We start from the raw sequence: 11,197 nt of genomic DNA, 5'->3' as shown, positions 1-11,197 counted from the left end.
CTCTTTCCTAAGTTTTCTGTTTTGTAAATATAAATTATGGTGCAAATGTTTGTGTATGTATTCCACAATACATGTATTTTCATAATAGAATATAAGATATTGACTACAAAATAAATGAATCTTTGTTAACTAATATAATATGCACGCGACTCTTATCTGAGAGTATTCGAGAGGGAAATTTGTAGCTATATTTTCGAGAGGGAGAGGGAGTTGAGATAGACTCTGATTAGTCTCTTGAATTACTAGAAATATGCCACCTCGTGAGGCAAAGGACATTGTTTAATTTGCTTCAATTTACCCAACAAAATCCACCCCCAAATGCTCCAAGAAGAGATGGGCATCTACAGATGAACTCTTACATGGAGCTGAGGAGGAGAGAACATCAATGGAGACAAGACTAACCTCGAAAATCCTGCTCTTTCCCATGCCATTGTACCCAAACATTGGTTGTTGTGGTGACCAAACTTTGCAAGCATGTGGGGGAGGGCCATAGGCAAGCTTGGAATGAAGCATGGACTGCCACCTTTGAGTGGGCATATTTTAATCATTCCATTGGTACACTCACGTGTGTGTCCATTGAATGTCCTCCGCTTGTTAAGTATAATTTTTACTTTTTGCAATTAAGCTCAAGCTTGGGAGCTCCTCTACTCTTACTTTGTCTTGTTGATTTCTTGATTCTTGTTTGCTTCCATGTCTTGGTGTGTTCATGGCTATTTAGTCTTATGAGCTTGTTTGCATGCTTGTATGAGTGCTTGTGTGGATGTTGAGAGTTTGCTTGCATGCTTTATTCTTAAGAATAGCTAGGTGTGGAGAGTGAGTGCTTGTGTGGATGTTGAGATCTTGCTTGCATGCTTTATGCTTGAGAATAGCTAGGTGTGGAGAGTGAGTGAGGGGTTGAGAGAGAGATGGAGTGAATAGAGAGAAAGCTTGCTTACTTTACTATCTTAATGGATTGGATTACAATGGTCCAAGCATTGGATTAGTAGAGCTTGAGGGCTTGACAACCCTTGAGGTCTCCATTCTTAAGCAATGCATCGTCATGACTCTAGATGGACTAGTACTTCTAATATTAACATTGCTTATGGAGAGACTACAACTTCACGACAGAAGTGGTGCTATTGCCAGAGAGTAGAGCTAGTGCTAGAGTGGAATCGGGACATTCTAACGATCTATTATTTTGTTTTTAGTAGATTAAGCTTTTTCTAATCCATAATCCTTTTCTTGTGTTTTTGATGATCTTGCTTCATAGGTGAATATGGATGGTTGAGTTGAGCTCCCCCTTACAAAATTGAGATTAGCAATCTCTCTTGTTAGGCTTTTGCATTAACATAATGAGCATTAGATTAAGTTAATTAGGCTCGATTTAGAAAATTTTCACTATTTCCAAAAGGGCAAAAATAAGCCCATTCACTCAAGTAGTCCCACAATAATGATTCATTTTGTTGTTTGAGGGATAGAATAATCAAATTGCCATCATTGCTAAGCCAACTGCAAGAAAAACCAAAAGAAAAACAGTTGAAAAAACTCTCTATTTTTTAGAGTCATGGATCCCAGTCGGATCGACAATCATAGAGTAGTTTTGATCCTAAAAGTGGGATCGTTTGGGTGGAATCGGTTGATCCAACCTTGGAGTCAGGCCATTTCAATCCAAGAGTACAATCATTGACCAAATTTTTTTGATATCATTTGTAGTGCCATAATCAGCCTTTAATTAGCAATAACCATCATTGAATGTGGGTACTAATACCTCAGTACCTATAAAATCTACAAAGAATATCTTGTGCAAGTGTAATTATTGCATGTCAATCAAGGCACCATTGACAACGATAGGGGTGTTGTACGAACTTGGCACACAGTTGAATCATTACACACATCCAATTGTCTATCGATGAGGTGAATCGTCAATTGCTTGATCCAAGTGTCAGATTTTGGGTCAACACGGATCACTGATCCAAGACAAGAATTAACTAGTCACCCAGTTCAGATCACAAGACGATCCCAAAAGTAGGATTGCTCAAAGGTCATCCAAAAATTAAAGATTGTCATCCTAGACTAGGCTCATTTCACTAGTCGGATGATCGCCAGGGTAGAATCGGATCATCTACCTATAGGATCCTCGACTCCAAAATCTAGAATTGTCGAAGTTTGATCGCTACAATCCCAAAAGTTGGATCATCAAATCACAAATCGTTCTACTAGATTCATCCTACAACAAGGATCATTTTAAGCAAGATTGTTTCCTAGTAGGATTGTTCAAATGTGAATCGTTCATAGTGGGGTCATTCAGGTAGGACCATCGATCCTACTAGGGTAAAATTCCAAAGGCATTAAAGAATCAAAAAACTTGTCAGTGCAAGGAATTTGACCATAACCTGCTGTAGACTATGACCTATTGATCTTAGATAAAAACCACCAAAAATATACATAACATTTTAAAAATATAAAAAAACATTAAAAATTTTAAAAAATACAAAAATATCTAAATATTACCAGAGAAAGCCATTAAAAAAAACAAAAAGTCGCCAAAAATCTAAAAACATCAAAAAATCCAAAAAGCTAAAAACATCAAAAAAACCTAGAAAATAATAAAAGAATCTCAGAAAGTGATTTTAGCATTGGACCAAGTGCTTATACGTTTACATTTGGGCCAAATCATTAGCTTCATTCTCAAACCCAACGTTTGAGCACTAAACTTTATCATACGCACCAACACTAGGGAGTAGGATAGGACCAAGGGTCAAACTAACCACCCTAGTAGTTCTAGACCCTAGTTCTAATTCGGAAGTAGACTAGGAATCCTTCACAATGGAGGATACTAGATCAGGATTGTGGGGCATTAGCATAATTCAATGTCCAAACAGAGAAATTGCCAAACAAGAGCGTGGAGCTTTTATAAGAGATTCATTGGAAGGAGCTGAAAGGCCCTAAGCTGTAAGACCAACGAGTGAGAGAAGGGTAATGAGTGAATAACTTAGAGGCCAAGCCAATAACACATAGACCAGTGAAATGTACGTTTTACCATATAACTAAGCAAATTTCTAGCCTTCATTGACGCGAATGGTATACTATTGGGGAGATACCAATACCATCATTGCATAGAATTGAACAAGACCTCTTGGACAACTCGTGAGTGGTACTGACGGGTAAATGGGAACAATGAGTTCTATCTAGACTCTAATGGGATGATGTACACTTATGGATGGCACTTATGGATGTGAAACACCCCATAGTAAGAATTCAAAAAGATGCAATACTTACTATGGGATATGAAACACCCCATACATAGAATCCACTTACATATGTGTCTGCCCGAGGCCTATACTCATAAAAGAAAGCCCAAGAAGCATGTCCAAAGCATTGTAAATCATGTACACCACACACAGGAATCCATAGAAACATAGAAGGGTTTGTCGACTAGCACTAGGCTCTAAACCATATACAATGGTAAGTCACCCTTGAGCTAGAGACCAACACAACCTTGGGAAGCCCACACCCTCAAGGCATGCATGTCACATACCATGTACCCCCACCAATCCTCATAATGTCTTTGTGGGTATGACTAAAAAGTCGGCTAAGAGTTACTTGGGAGAGATCCCTCTCCCAAGGTAGAGTTCCACACATAAATTCCCCACAAATGAGCCATAAACCCAAATATATAACCTAACAACTAGCTCACATTGCCATAAGAATTGTGTCCGGCTTGTCTAACACTAAGCTTATTATCTCTATGCATGGGACATAACGTTCTCCCCCTACTAATGAGAGGAAGATTGGGAGACAAAATCTAGATACTGGCATCTAAGTGAAGAAACATTCTCCCAAGTGTTGTCTTCATTCGCACACGATCCCTTTATCTAATCAACCACCCTATATTTTTAAGGGTGCATTCCCTACTACGATCCATAATAGTCACCACCACTAGCTTAGGGAATATAGATAGATAGATCATTAAGTCTTACAAGCTATAATTAACACAATTCTTAGGTGATGAGCATGTTCCTCAAGGGTCCTACTATATATAGGATGTCATCTAAAAAGACTATCATGAACTTTACCAGATATGGACAAAATATATCGTTCATCATCTCTTAGGGCTGATGAGGGGGGAAATAAAGAGGACATGCCTCCATATAACCAAGATTTATTGGAAATTTGATTAGTCACTTACATTTTATAGTGCACAACTACAAAATATGGAAGCAGATGCATTTGGTACATACAAGAGGTTGAGAAGAATGATAAGGAGAGGATGAGCTTGAGCAAGCAAACACATGTATACAAGAGTAGACAAAGCACACAAGAGAGATGGTTGGTTGAGTTTTCTTCTATTCTCTTCTCTTCTCTACTATAACCATACATAAAGATAAGAGTACATAATATAAGGGAAAGTACTCTCCTTCTAAAACATACAAAGGTCGTTCTACAGTATTAACCTGACCACATGAGCTAGCACTATAATTATGCCATAACTTTAATGAACCAAAGAGGCTGTCACATAGCCTATAAACCACTTGTAACATATTACCCATAATCTCACCAACCATGCCAATGGTGTAAGTGTAAAGCTATCATATTTTGGCATGTCACCCATATTCACACTAGTTGAGCTCGATATCTTAACACTTCCCCTAAAGCTCAACTCCTAAAAACCCTATACCTCAAGTAAGCTTTTGAACTTACAAGAGCTTCTTTGTGAAGATGTTAGTATTAGTAGAGTTGCCTGATACTTTGTACTGACATATGCCAAATCCATATCACCTTCTAGGGCCTTCTGTGGTGCCTAATCCTTTGTGTTATTATATACCAAATCCACATCACCTTTTAAGATCTTCTCTCTCATGAAATGATAGTGCATCTCAATGTGCTTTGTCCTAGCATGATATAGTGGGTTACTAGCCACCAATTGTATGTTGCTCATGTTATCACAATACATGATAATAGCCTTATCCATCACCCATATTTGTAAGTAGCTTTTGTAACCAAGCTATCTCACATGATGCTTTCATAGTAGCACCCCTATACTTATAGCCTCTATGTTCGACAAAGAAATTGTAGCCTCTATATAGCCTCTATGTTCGACAAAGAAATTGTAGCCTCTATATTTGACAAAGTGACCATTGGGTTCTTCTTGCTACTTCAAGCTCCTTTTGAATAAGGTCTAATAAACTTAGGTTATATTTACACACACCTAAGTGTCCAAATTATCACTTACACTAGACCAAAATTTAACCTTTCAAAAAAATCACCATAAATAATTTGTTTTTATTTTTTAAAAAAAATATTTTGTTATTTTCCTTGAATTTCTTGCTAATTACCATGCCTAGCTTGAAATAAAAATTTATCAGCATAACTCCCAATAATGGCCAGCCCAAGAAATTTTCTAGCTCTTTACCTTAGTAAAAATTTTCTTGCCTAATATTTTCTATAACATTGCCTTATAAAACTTATATAATATCTATTATTATCTATTTCTAAGTCTTAAAATAAAAAAGTAATATTATATATTTTTATAATGCTTAGCTTACTTGGGCAATTCACAAGTTCAATTTTTACAAAATAAGTGAATAATAAAAGAAAATGATTGAGGTCATCAATTTTGGAAAGGGAGGGACCTTACATCCTCCCCCCCTAAAAAGAATGAGCTATACTTAGCTCAAAAAATGGGGATAAGCATGACGAATATCATTAGTCTAGAGGCAAGTAGCATCTTATAGAGGTAAGTGTTTCCACTTTACTAAAATCTCTCAAAGAAGTCTATTTCGCAGAGGCTTTCCCTCATGGAAGTCTAATTTCTATTCAAGCTCCACTTCAAATTTCCTCTTGCACCTAGGCATTGTCTAACATATGGGAGGGGTCCACACATGCTCCTTAAGGAGACATACATGAAAGATGTTGTGGATGAAGTAAAAGTAATTCATAGGCTTGGTCACCAATTTGTCTTATGATCACATATGGACCATACTCTTTAGCTCATGTTCCTATATGTGCTTGGTGCGAGAAAGATAGTAGATAGTGAGTAGTATTGCAAGAAGCTAAAGCAACTTCCTTTATAATAGAGAGGAAGAGAGAGTTTAAAGGAGAGGACTTGGCAAAATCCATCGATTATAAGCTTGTATGGCTTCAAGACACCCGAGCTTGGAAGCAAGGTAAGTTCCGCACAATCATTATTACTATGCTCTGGTTTGTGAATGTGGGAAATATGGGGACAGCTAAAACATGCCATAACAACTGGACCTTCATAAGAGATGTTAGGCTAAACAATATTTGACCCTAGATTCAGAGTGGGTATCTTTGTTGATGGAAGGAGCATACTCTCATGTTGATATCAATGGTAACTAAATCCAAGATATCCCTCTTCAAAGAAGTGTTAATATGATTCCCTTTGTCTCCATTTTTGTTTGATCTAGCAATGCATTTTGGATGGGATGGGACTTAAAAGACAAGATTAAATAAGGACTTATTAAGGGTTTCTAATGAAGCACAATAGTTCTGCACTTTTGTTTGATTTAGCAATGAATGCTCTTGGATGGGACTTAAAAGAAAAGTCTCTCTCTCTCTCTCTCTCTCTCTCTCTCTCTCTCTCTCTCTCTTACACACACATACTAATGGAAAAAATAATTTATCTACCCCAGTCTGACACGTAATATTTCTTTCCCTCAAACACACACATTCTCTCTCTCTCTCTCTCTCTCTCTCTCTCTCTCTCTCTCTCTCTCTCTCTCTCTCTATCTCTATCTCTCACTCACTCACTCACACACACACACACACACACACACTCTCACACTCACACTCACTCACTAATTTTATGAATAAGTATTTATCTATCTTACTCAAATACTCTCTCTCTCTCTCTCTCTCTCTCTCTCTCTCAAGCATGTGCACAGACACACTTTGATTACAAAGTGGCAACCTATTAGTATATATGTGAAACTCATGTATTAATACACATATTAAGTCACACAAATCTTATTACATATATATACACATTTTGAGCCACACATATATGTGAAACTAATTCATTAATACACATATTGAGTCACACAGATCTTATTACAATTGTAGAGTTGATTAAAAAACTATCTAGTAATAAGTCTCATTTATTTCAATTTCAATAGCACAATAGTAGAGTACAAATTTTATTACATCTTTAGAGTTGACATAAAAACTATCTAGTAATAATTCACATTTATTTCAATAGTACAATATTACAATAGTATAGTGTAGTCAGATCCATGCCCTCTCCAAATCTCCATTACCAACTTTACACAACCGCTTGACCAAATCCACTTCAAAAGTAGGCCCAGTTGACATCTTTAAAACAAAACATTTTTTGTGATCTTTGGTTACTTACCTTAGAAAATATCTACCATGAAAGAACTCATAATAGGCACATTACTTCTTCAACTCTCGCATACTTGACTTTGGTCTATCTTGCTTCAACGCCTTACCATTCTCTTGAACCTGTAGCCAAATATCACATGCTCATTTACAGCACTAAAAGAAAAGTTAATCCACCCTAAGAGATGTTTAAAAAAAATGTATTTTGCAACATGCTTGTTTGAACAAGCAAATGTATTTATGAGAGCAAATCGAACAACTCTCTTTGGTTTGTTTTCATTATTAATTCTAACCACTACATCAATGACATGCCACTTTGCAATATACATCTAAATCTTTTATGGGCTAGAGGAAGATAGAAACTACTTCTTTGATAAGCTCCTTGGTTTTCATGATGGCTTCCCACAATGTGCCTCTTTGGGCCTCATGGCCATGAAACCCCTAATGTATCATCACCCATGTTGAATGTGCATTGCATGTCATACAATAGCATACACATGCCTCACAATGTGCTATACAAATGGGGGGTACTTTGTAATAAAACACCACAAGGAACCATAACCTTCAGTTGAAATCCCTATGTTGGGAACTCTTTGTTGATAACTTGCTTGTTGTTGCAAAACAAGATAATATGAACTTAATAGACATTCAAGTGATGGCATATGGTTCACTTACATTCACTTACCTAGCCAAGATAAATGGTTTTATTGTGCAGCTACTACAAAATTATCACACAGCATATTGACACACCACCATAATAGATTTTTGCATTGGAAACTTCACATGGGTCTTCATTGGTCTTGTCCAACAATGACCATTGTACATTTCTTCCATGTCTGCCATAGGTGAAATTAGGTCATTACGGTGCATGGAAGTTCAAATGCCACATTACCATCGTATATATTTGGACTTTCTGTGCAACCCTTTCTATGCTACTACTATTGACGGGAGATGCAAATTTTTCCACCCCTCAAGGGAAGAGCTCTTCCATAATAAAGAAGATGTCCTCAAATCCCCTAGCTACAAGGAAGAAAAAAAATGTCATCATTTAAAGAAAAAGTGATGAAGATTACGAGGTAGAGTGTGAGAAAAAAGGGAAAATAGAAAGATCCAAAAAAAGAAGAAAGGTGTCAAAGAAGACTCCATGTATTAGGTCACTGATTGACTTATGTTACCTATGTTAACTAGAGTCTATTTTTGTAAAGAAACTCTAGAGACATATATAGAATTGGATTGAGTTGTATTTATAGGTGAGGAAGGCTCCATTGCCCTTGATTCCACTCTGTCACCTTATCTCTCCAATCCTATTCGAATGACACAAGAAGCTTTGTGTGGATTTCTTTAACCATAGTGGTGGGCCGCTTCATTTTTGCCTTGACCACGCCTTCCTTATCACCACAAGATCTTAATGACATAGACAAGCTCTTATAGGGCAACATATGGATGCAAAAGTATAATAAATTTAAGTAAACGATACTCAACATTGGAATGAGAGTTCCTTAGTAACAAGGTCTTTTACGTATACAAGCATAGATGGAGGAGATAAAATGAGGTACACCTTCAAAGATCTTTTAAAGAAACCAATGGTATAGCATCGAGGCCTCTCTCCTGAATGTGTCCATAGAGAACAAAGGGGAGCTACTATCGATGGTAGTAAGACTTAACAAGTATAATTATAAACCATCAATGTCACCTTGATTAATCCAAAGAGTGTATGTGTATTATTAACAACCCTAAACCCCCATTGCTATGCAAAAGCAAACTGTATCTTACTTTAATTAACAAGTCCCATATCTTTCCCAAGGCTCCCTCTTATCTATTTTTTATTAACAAGTCCCATATCTTTCTCACCCTTAGCCCTTTTTTTCCCGCTGATCCTATCACATCGTGCGTATCCTAGGCAAAAGTAGACCATTGATCCTACCATTCTCCCTCCTATCTTTTTTTAATTAACAAGTCCCATATCTTTCTGACCCTCAACCCTTTTTTTCCAACCTATCTTATCACATCGTGCATATCCTAAGCAAAAGCAGACCATTGCTCCTACCATCCTCCTCTGCCTTTTCTAGCTTCTAAATGACTTTACCAATAACTTCAACAAACAATTGCTCCTTCATCAAAGAGTTGTTAACCATAAGCAATCTTCCAGGGAATGCATTTTTATCCTAGCTAATGTCCTCCCAATCCCATCTGACAGGGAAATGATAAAAAAGCACAAAGAAGGTATCCACCTAGACTTTGAGAGTGGTCACCAAAGTAACCATATTGAAGTCTCCTAGAATCCAAACATGATTACCTCCGAGATTGGCCAGCCACTCATGTAAGCTGTTGCTTCCTTTTTTTACCATATTGAAGTCTCCTAGAATCCAAACATGATTACCTCCGAGATTGGCCAACCACTCATGTAAGCTGTTGCTTCCTTTGTTTGGTAGTATGCCAAACAAAGGATTGTGAATATGTATGCTAGCCATACACATTCATAATCCATCTTATTCCCTGCAAAATTTGAAGTATAGAGGGATGAAGTCTCTTATGGCACTCATCACCCTACTAAATACTTTCTATAGTTCCCCATATAACACCAACCGTTTCCTAAAAGCCATCAACGTCCTTTTACCATTCTTACCCATGCAAGTTATGCTATGAACAACTCAAATATCACATCTCTTATTCTTTACATACTCCCAAAAGGAAGCTTGCTTCCCCTTATCTTTCATCCCTTTCACAACTTGCTTGTCTTTCTCCTAATCTCAAACACATTTATTTATATTAGATTTCTAATTGATATTTAGGGTAGTCATATTGGTGTCAAGATCACCATTGGCCTCTTGGTACATGCTCTCATGGCATTATTTTCACTATGTATAACTTGAAAATTCATAAACACATAATTTCTATGTTTATAGAAGTACAATTCTATAAAAAGACAACCCCCTCCCCCAAATTGCACATTCATGAAAATCTGAGAGATACTAAAACTTTGCTATTTTGTTCCCACATTTATGGCACTTCTATGTGCCATATAATAACTTCTAAGTTTGTAGAAGTATAATTCTATAAAAAGTCCACCCCCCCATTGCACAACATTCATGGAAATCTAAGAGATATTGAAACTACAAAATTTAAAGAAATTTTCCTAGAAGCCTCTAAACCACCGAATTGTTGAAAATAACATTGTTGTACACCAGATGATGTTAGAAGCATATGCATCATATCTAAGAACCCATGCTCCTCCCCAAGCCCTAGGCTTCCCAAGGAACACCAACATTCCCCTTTTTTTACTATATTCACTACTATATTAAGAGAGTGGTGAGAGAATATTTAGCACTAGATATTTAGAAAGAGTAAAAGGAACCAATAGGGCATCATGGCCTCCTCCTTTGGCCATAACACCAAAGAGGAGCAAATGCCTGAGAAGAGGTGTAACCCCGCACCGTACCAGATCTATGGCACCACCATATTATGAAAAGTTCATTCTTGATGAGATTCTAGGGGCAATGTTCTAGCATGCCTACATGAAGGTTGAGGACAACAAAGAGTACCAGGTCCACTGTGTTTTACTTGCTTCTAAAGAAACCCTACATGGCTTGGGGTTGTGCAATTTGAGCACAGCCCCAAGTAGACCCTTGCAGTGGCTATACAATTTGAGCGCAGCCCCAAGTGGACCCTTGGTGGCTATATAATTTGAGCAGTTACAAGGCGTGTGCTATGGGATATGCCCGATCAATAAGCCTCTTTTACATTAGACGTGGATAAGGTCTACACCTTGAGGTTGCCTAATCTACCTGATCTAAAGTTGGCTCCATTGTTGATTGAATCAAGTTAGCTAGTCAGTAAATTGTGTCTAGGATAAAATAAT

Source organism: Cibotium barometz, chromosome 44 (assembly GCF_041138505.1).
Source record: "Cibotium barometz isolate CiBa-2024 chromosome 44, ASM4113850v1, whole genome shotgun sequence".
Lineage (NCBI taxonomy): Eukaryota > Viridiplantae > Streptophyta > Polypodiopsida > Cyatheales > Cibotiaceae > Cibotium > Cibotium barometz.
The sequence above is the reverse complement of the archived record's forward strand: the minus strand, read 5'-3'. Positions refer to the sequence as shown.